The sequence below is a fragment of the Mus pahari genome, chromosome X, assembly GCF_900095145.1.
Source record: "Mus pahari chromosome X, PAHARI_EIJ_v1.1, whole genome shotgun sequence".
Classification (NCBI taxonomy): Eukaryota; Metazoa; Chordata; class Mammalia; order Rodentia; family Muridae; genus Mus; species Mus pahari.
Genome location: NC_034613.1, coordinates 10,471,348 through 10,480,831, shown reverse-complemented (window position 1 = coordinate 10,480,831; position 9,484 = coordinate 10,471,348). Strand labels below are relative to the sequence as shown.

At 38.8% G+C, this 9,484-nt stretch overlaps 1 non-coding gene across 1 annotated transcript; it reads right to left on the bottom strand.

Moving 5' to 3' along the window:
• Positions 1 to 223: 223 nt before the first annotated feature.
• Positions 224 to 367, bottom strand: LOC115063208. Its single transcript, XR_003843092.1, has one exon. It is a non-coding gene; the product is annotated as a small nucleolar RNA SNORA48 (small nucleolar RNA).
• Between the last annotated feature and the right edge of the window lie 9,117 nt (positions 368 to 9,484).

The window sequence follows — 9,484 nt, the reverse complement described above, 5'->3', positions numbered from 1 at the left end:
CCACCACATATTTTTGGTGACTCCCACTGCAGGTTGGCCATGTGGCTGGTGGGCCCTTGGGTGACATCTTCCCTCCATGCTTCATTATCATGGTGGCATGCAGGTATCTATGGCCTGCCTGTGTTGTGAATTTGAGAGCACTTCTGTGGGTGGCATGGTGGAATGCAGGTCTCTGTCTTCCTACTCTTGCACTATGCTGCTTGGATTAGATTTGATTTGATTTCTATGAGCTCTATGCATAGGACAGCTTTTGCCATCAAGCAAGGCATCAAGCCTGGGTGAACAAAGGACTGCCATTTGCTCTTCCTCTGACTGATAAAAGAACACCACCACCAACAAGGTGTCCCTTTGCCCATTACCAGGAGGGTAGAGACCTTATATTTGAGAGTCAGAAGGATTCTTATGACTTATAGATCTCTCTCTCTCTCTCTCTCTCTCTCTCTCTCTCTCTCTGCCTGTATATACCCATGTATATGTTTATTTTTTAGAAGAAGATAATCTAAGGAATTATAGATATTCAAATTCTTGATAAAATATTAGATAATGAACCAATAAATGAACCAACAAAACTTCCAGGATTTAAGAAATAAAACTTAGTGTATAGCTAGCATTATGGTTCCATGTTGAGCCATTCTGCCTGGGTGTTTCTGTTTTGTGCTAAGAGTGGTATATCATGCTGATACTAAGAAAATATTAGATGTAATCTATTCAGGCACATTTAGGCTTACATGTCCTCCAGGATGCTTTTCTAATTAACAACCCAGTCATATATGGGATCTAGCTACTGTTTCTAAGAAGACCTTCCTTGTTGTCAAAAATATAGCAGGGACTAAATAATTTTTATGACTACTCTTTAGAACTAGTAATAGCCTAGGACTGGGGAAGTGGGAAGGGTGACTTAGAAAACAATAGAACCACAAGGAAAAAAAAATCACAATAAAGTCTAGAAAAGGAAAAGGCATGATGCTAGCTTAGGCACAGGGGCTATTGATCATCTATGCACAGGAAAAGATTCCATTCACCCATGTGTTACTTGACAAATAAAATGAATGACCTAGACCAAGTTATAGGGCTTTTATAGCAGAGCTTGTCAGGCTTAATGAATTCATTTTGTAGTTAAGACTCTTTTCAACTTATATCACCTTTAAGAGGTTTTTTGTTGTTGTTGTTGTTGTTGTTTTGTTTTGATTTTGTTTTGTTTTTTGTTTTTGGTGGTAAGAATAATTAATATTTTCTAAAAGAGGAAAGAATCAGAACAATTAGAGACAACACATATTAGCATCTAACAGTCATCAATATGCCAAATGGCACTACCGGTTCGCCTATGTGATCCTTATATTCTCTGAAACCTAATTTTCACAATTATAAGATGATAACAATAATAACTAATTTCTAGTGTTATGAAGAATAAAGGAACTTGAGTTTTCTTTTTGAGATGCTCTTTCCATTACAAAGCACCTAGAAATTATGGATAAAATATAAGCTCCCAAGAAAGTAAAGAAAATCTCTAGGATACAGAAAAAATAGAAAACAGAAATCAAAATGATAGATACACTTTCAAATCACTTGATGCCACTATTTGGAATGTTGAACTCTGATTCTTTAAAATAAATTTCTTACCTATATTAATTATGTTTGTGTGGGGATGGTTATGCATACCATTACCAACATATAGAGGTCAAAGGACAACTTGTGGGAGTCATTAATTTCCTTTTACAATGTGAAATTCAGGGAAATAACTCAGGTCAACAGTCTTGGTTATATCACCAGCCCCTCTGATCCTTTTTAATTTTTGGAGACAGGGCTCCACCATGAGACTCTTTTTGGCCTGAAACTCACTATATAGACTAGGTTAGTCTGCTTATACCTCCATAGTCCTGGCACTAAAGGTGTATACCATCAAGCTCTGGGCCTCTTTTGATTCTTAATGTATGCACAATGCCCACAGCTGGTGTTGAGTCCAAAGTGCAATGTCACATGAAATCAGAACTCTGTAGGAACTGTACCCTTGGGAAATAGTAGGGCAGAGAAACAGTCTGCTAATGGCAAGAGTAAAAGTCATCCTTGAGCCAGGTGTGGTGGCGCACGCCTTTAATCCCAGCACTCAGGAGGCAGAAGCATGTGGATTTCTGAGTTTGAGGCCAGACTGGTCTACAGAGTGAGTTCCAGGACAGCCAGGGCTATACAGAGAAACCCTGTCTCGAAAAACAAAACAAAACAAAACAAGAACAATACAAAAAACAAAAAAGTGGTTCTTGTTTGACTCTGTTTTCTCTCTAAGATGGAGGATGAAATAAGTTCATAAATATTTATAATTATAAACTTTTCTTCAGGTATGTTTGGAATTCAAAATTTTATCACTCATTATCTTAGTTCATTTTTGTTTTGTTTTTTTTTTTAGCAAATTGTCTAATGCTGCACAATTTATAAACAATAGAAATTTATTTAGCACAGTTTAAAAGCCTGGGAAAGTCAATATCAATGCACTTGGCAGTTTCAGTGTCTGGTAAAATCTTCTGTCTTATAAGACGGCATCTCACTGTGTTCTTCAAGAGGGTGAATGCTGTGTTCTTACATGATGGAAAGGATGGATTTCACCCTCAATTCTATGTATTTACTTATTTATATTTTTTGAGATGGATTCCCATGTGTCCCATGCTGGCCTCATACTTCCTGTGTAGTTGAGTCAGGCCTTGAGTTCCTGATCCACCTTCCTTTACATCCAAATACTGAGACTATAGGCAAGTACCACTACATATGGCCCTTAATACCTTTTATAAGGCAGTAAGTTATTTAGTTGCTACAATTGAATCCAGGGCCTTAAGATGCTCAGCACACATTGTACAACTGTACCTATCCTGTACTACTTCACTAACCAGGACAAACTCCTCATGGCCTACCTAACCACCTAAAAGACCTTTATTGTATTAGGTCTTAAATTTCAAACAAGTTTTGGAGAGACATGAACATTCAAACCATAGCATTATGAAATTATGAAATTCAAGAGATAAATGTCCTGGGTTCATGTTATAATACCTTATGATGTATAACCAAGCATCATATATATATATATATATATATATATATATATATATATATATATATATATATATAAACAGTATTTACATATACAATGGAGATTTTCTTTGAAAGAATTTGAAAAAAAAGCAAAAATGTACCTTCTTGGGTTTACTTAAATACATCAAATTCAAACTATAATATGATATAATTTCAATCTTCGGAGCGAATCTGGTGAAGTGTCCGAAGGTCTCCAGAGGAATCTCCATGCCACAGGTGACCTAGCACACCCAGGGTCTTGGGATCACTAATCAGTAGAATGCAACATGTGTTCCAAAGAATCCCGGAGGGTCTTGTGCCAGCAGGAACAGGGACAAGAAACCCCACTCGCCCAGTGGCTGGGATTTATTCTGGCTGGGGCCAGCCCCGCACCATCTTGGGTGAGAATTGGGAAGGCATTAGCACACCCAGGATCTTGGGATCACTGAGAGCAGTCTATACAGGAGAGCACCTGGGCATCAGAAGCAACAGAGCTTCATGGACAGGGTCCTTTCAGGCCTTCATCCTCAGGCAGGAGGCAGAGCTGAGACACAGACCTCTGGGCACCTTCTTTGCCAGGGGAGAGTTGGCCTCCAGGGAGGGCTCTGACCCCTGGACTCAGGAGGTGGATCTGAGCTCCAGACTTCTGAGCACCTTCCCTGCAAGAGGAGAGCTTGCCTGCAGAGAATGCTCTGACCACTGGGATGCAGGAGAGAGTTGGACTCCACAGACTGCTGACAGAGGCTAACAAAATAAGAGGAGGAACAAGCTCCTGTCAGAGACAGCTATTACCAGAGAAAGGCAAACATAAGAATCTTAATAACAGAAACCAAGACAAAAGGGCATCATCAGAACCCAGCATGCCCACCACAGCCAGTCCTGGATACCCCAACATACCCGAAAAATGATCATCCATGATGATCAAGTAGGTTTCATCCCTGGGATGCAGGGATGGTTTAATATACGGAAATCCATCAATGTAATCCACTATATAAACAAACTCAAAGACAAAAAACACTTGATCATCTCATTAGATGCTGAGAAAGCATTTGACAAAATCCAACACCCCTTCATGATAAAAGACATGGAAAGATCAGGAATTCAAGGTACATACATAAACATAATAAAAGCAATATACAGCAAACCAGTAGCCAACATCAAACTAAATGGAAAGAAACTTGAAGCAATCCTACTAAAATCAAGGACTAGACAAGGCTGCCCACGTTATCCCTACCTATTCAATTTAGTACCTGAAGTCCTAGCCAGAGCTATTAGGCAACAAAAGGAGATGAAGGGGTTACAAATTGGAAAGGAATAAGTCAAAATATCACTCTTTGAAGATGATATAATAGTATATATAAGTATACATAAGTGACCCAAAAAATTCCACTAGAGAATTCCTAAACCTGATAAACAGCTTAAGTGCAGTAGCTAGATATAAAATTAGCTCAAACAAATTAGTGGTCTTTCTCTACACAAAGGATAAACAGGCTGAGAAAGAAATTAGGGAAACAACACCCTTCCCAATAGTCACAAATAATATAAAATGCATTGGCGTGACTCTAAAGAAATCAAAGACCTGTAAGTTAAGCACTTCAAGTCTCTGAAGAAAGAAATTGAAGAAGATCTCAGAAGATGGAAAGATCTCCCATGCTCATGGATTGGCAGGATTAAAATAGTCAAAATGGTTATCCTGCCAAAAGCAATCTACAGATACAATACAATCCCCATCAAAATTCCAATTCAATTCTTCAACAAATTAGAACGGGCAATTTGTAATTTCATCTGGAGTAACAAAAAGCCTTGGATAGCAAAGACTATTCTCAAGGAGAAAAGAACCTCTGGGGGAATCACCATGCCTGACCTCAAGCTGTACTACAGAACAATTGTGGTAAAAACTGCATGGTACTGGTACAGAGACAGACAGTTAGATCAATGGAATAGAGTTGAAGGCCCAGAAATGAACCCACACACCTATGGTCACTTGATCTTTGACAAAGGAGCTAAAACCATCTAGTGGAAAATAGTATTTTCAACAAATGGTGCTTTCTTAACTGGTGGTTATCATGTTGAAGAATGTGAATTGACCCATTCTTATCTCCTTGTACAAAGCTCAAGTCTAAGTGGATGAAGGAACTCCACATAAAACTAGAGACACTAAAACTTATAGAGTAGAAAGTGGGGAAATGCCTCAAAGATATGGGCACAGGGGAAAAATTCCTAAACAGAACAGCAATAGCTTATGCTGTAAGATCAAAAATTGACAAATGGGACCTCATAAAATTGCAAAGCTTCTGTAAGGGAAAAGATACTGTCAATAAGATAAAAAGGCCACCAACAGATTCGGAAAGGATTTTTACCAATCCTAAATCTGATAGGGGACTAGTTTCCAGTACATACAAAGAACTCAAGAAGATGGACTCCAGAAATTCAATTAACCCCATTAAAAATGGAGCACAGAACTAAACAAAGAATTCTCAACTGAGGAATAACAAATGGCTGAGAAGCACCTGAAAAAATGTTCAACATCCTTAATCATCAGGGAAATGCAAATCAAAACAACACTGAGATTCCACCTCACAGCAGTCAGAATGGCTAAGATACAGAAATGGATGCTTACAGCCATCTATTGGATGCAACATAGGTCCCACAACGGAGGAACTAGGGAAAGCAACCAAGGAGCTGAAGGGGTTTACAACCCTGTAGGAGGAACAACAATATGAACTAACCAGTACCCCCTGAGCTCTAGCTGCATATGTAGCTGAAGATGGCCTAATCAGCCATCATTCGAAGGAGAGGCCCTTGGTCTTGCAGAGTATGTTCCCCAGTACTGGGGAATGCCAGGGCTAGGAATTCAGAGTGGGTGGGTGTGGAGCACGGTGGGAGGAGTGTATAGTGGACTTTGGGGATAGCCTTTGAAATGTGAATGAAGAAAATATCTAATAAAAAATTGAAAAAAAAGAAAAGTGATATAATTTCAAAGTTGTTTTAAATTTTATTTTATTGATTTATTCAATAAGCTTGAAAACACATCTGAAACATGCAATGAAAAGCCTTTTTCAATTATATTCCATAGTCACCTAATCCTCTTTACATGGGCAATTAGATTTATTGCCTAGTTAATATGATGAAACATGAACACATACACACTCTCTGCAATTAGAATGTGATAAAGAAATGGAAAAATGCATTTAAAGCTAATGAAAAAACCAAATACAGTTGAAAAAAGATTCAAAGAACACTTTTGGAAGTAAAAAATGTAACAATGAATAGTGAAGACTGCAAGGACACATTACCAACATAATAAAAACACAGAATATATATTCCTCATGAAACTTCAGATCGCCAGACCCTAGAATACTATAAAGTTTCAAAAATTTCCTGGCATGGTGCCATTCAATGTAATCCTAGAACCCCAGATGCTGAGAAGGAAGTTTTATCATGAGTTTGAGGCCATCATGTAAGACAATATTTTTTCTATCATAGGTAACTAGCCCACCAAGGGCCCATATTCCCCAAATCTTCCCCATGGTGTAAAAACATTTTTTTAACGAATCTTTTAATCTCCCAGTCATGGTAAAACTTTTGCTCCCTCAAAGGCCCTGCTGCTTCAGTCCCAGATCATGATGTCCTGGGGTGCTAGCCCGTTCTTCCTCTTCTTCATTTGCTTTGCATAAATTCTTTTAAAGATTTTTGTGAGGTCAGATCCCAGCCAAAGTGGGAAGTTCCACCTTCATTTGGGGAACATGATCAGGTATTGGGCAGGGGAGGGGAGGGAGACAGGAATGAAGACCTGAGGACCAGCAAATGGACTGGAAATATACAACCTCAGGAAGTGGCAGGTAGGGAGACACCCCCTCCAAAAAAAGAATAAAATTTATTATTTTTTTTAAAAGAACAAAACCAAGGTAACTTTTGCCCTGTGTACTTGCTGGCTTAGTTCCTGTTGTGGTCTTGAAGGACCCCCATTCTGGAGAGGCCCTCGTTCATGTCCATGGATGAGCTTATGCCCCAATAACTTGAGAGAAACCGTTCTTGATGCAATATTGCAAGAGGTTTATTCGGGAATCAGCATGCTGAGGCCAAGCTCATAAGCTGCAAAGGGGCAGAGGAGACTGACCCTCAGCAGTTGCAGTTGAGGGTTTTTAAAGGAAAAAAACCACAAAGAAAGGGGAGGATAAGACCACAAAGAATGGGGAAGCTGAGTAAATATCATAAGAATGGGGATGATGTATTACAGCTCATCTCTTATGGAAGGGTTTCAGGCTATCTTTGGCAAACATTCTTGGTCCCTTACACAATGAGTCAGGCTCCAGGGTGGGTCAAGATTGTGATGAGCCAGTTACAGTGGACATCCGTTTCTCAGGCTGAAGGCGAAAGAACAAAGAACTCTATGCAGGGCTTTGTTTCTAGGGGTCTAAGAAACACATTGAGTTGGGGTTTTACATTCTAACCTCTCTGCTGAGCCTCTTTTGCTTTGTTAATGTGTTCCTCTGTGTGACACAGATCCTTATTTCTTTGTTTCTAAAAAATAGTGAGTTTTAGGCCAGCCAAACCTATACACTATAAACTATGTCTCAAGCTCACTGTTTCTCTCTCTCTCTCTCTCTCTCTCTCTCTCTCTCTCTCTCTCTCTCTCTCTGTGTGTGTGTGTGTGTGTGTGTGTGTGTGTGTGCATGTGTACACACACATGCACATAATAGAAAATTTAGCGGAGCAGTGGTGGTGGTACATGCCTTTAATCCCAGCACTTGGGAGGCCAAAGCAGGTGGATTTCTAAGTTTGAGGCCAACCAGGTCTACAGAGTGAGTTCCAGGACAGCTAGGGATACACAGAGAAACTGTGTCTCAAAAAAAAAAAAAAAAAAAAAAAAAAAAAAAAAAAAGAAAGAAAGAAAGAAAGAAAGAAAGAAAGAAAGAAAGAAGAAAATTCAAAAGCAATTAGGAAGAAAAGAAACTATCATTAAATTAAAAGTAACATATGGGCAAAAGACTTATCAAAAGCAAAAATTAAGAAAAACCAGGAGATAATGGATTATGCTATTATAATGGAAAATGACAATTGAGAATAGTTTACTAAGATGAACTTTGTATTTTTAAGCATGAGAAAAATAAAATAATTCCAACTGAAGTAAAATAGAACATTTACTATGATTTTATTTTTCCATGATGAATAATCCCAAAATCGAGGTCTGAGATTTAAAAAAAAAAAGGCAAATAAATATGATTTAAAAAAAATGGTTAGGTGGGTCCAGAGAGGTGGTTCACTGGTTAAAGGGCCCTTGATCCTTTCCCAGGGCAATTGAGTTTACTTTCTAGCACCCCTGTCTCTTAGCTCCCAAATACATATAACTCCAGCCTTGAGGGAAGGAAAGTTAGAGGGACACAGGTAGACAAGAAAAGTAAAAGAGGCCGCCCTGAGATGGTGGCTTCTTGTACCCAGAAGACTCTGGGAAGATAAATAGTGGAAAAGTATGGGGGAGAGGTTGTCTAAACAGAACCAACAGGTGAAAAGGGAAGAACCAGGGGCCTCAACAGGAAACTAGACTCCATGTGGCAAACTCCGAGCCTTAGGGCCATCCTAGCCTGAGGGGATAAAACTAACTTTTCTTTCTCATGTGGCTAGGTCTTCTATATTTCCTCCTTAGTGTCCAGTTCCTGGTCTATTCAAGGGAATGAGCTCAGAGATCCCTTAAATGACCTCCAGCATCCTTGTTACACTTCTTGCTTCTGAAGCACTCACACATACATATACATACACAACGGATACACACATAAATAATAATAAATCCTTAAACAATCAGACAACAACAGCAGGGTAAAGGATCTCTAAATACATATGAGTATTATAACAAATGTTCTTTTGGGTATAAAAATGAATATATACCAAAATAAGTCATACTATGCATGTCAGGAGATGGCCAATTGGATTTACAGTAGTCTAAATTCCTTACAAGGTTGATGAAAAAAAGATATTAAATAATACTATATGCTTTTCTGTGGAAATAGGGATTGAATTTAGTACCTAGTATATGCTAGGCAAGTGTTTAACCACTGAATTACAACTCAGCACATAAAATTATGTTTTAAGTGTCAGTGAGATAGGGAAGGAAATGATTTCCACATGTTTCCTCCATTAAATCTGTCCTTTATGTAGAACAACTATGGGGGTTGGGTGGGGCAGTGTCTGCCTTATCAAGAATTAAATTTCCAAAAGTCCTCTGGAAGATCTGACTCATATGTTATGGCTTGATTCTCAGCCTATGGTACCCCACTGCCCCCCCATAGAACTTTTAGGACAAAGCAAGAGAAAATTAGTTCATTCGAGGCAAGAGGAGAAGAAGAGAGGAAGAAAAGGAAGGAAGGAAGGAAAGAAGGAAGGAAGGAAGGAAGGAAGGAAGGAAGGAAGGAAGGAAAGAAGGGAGGGA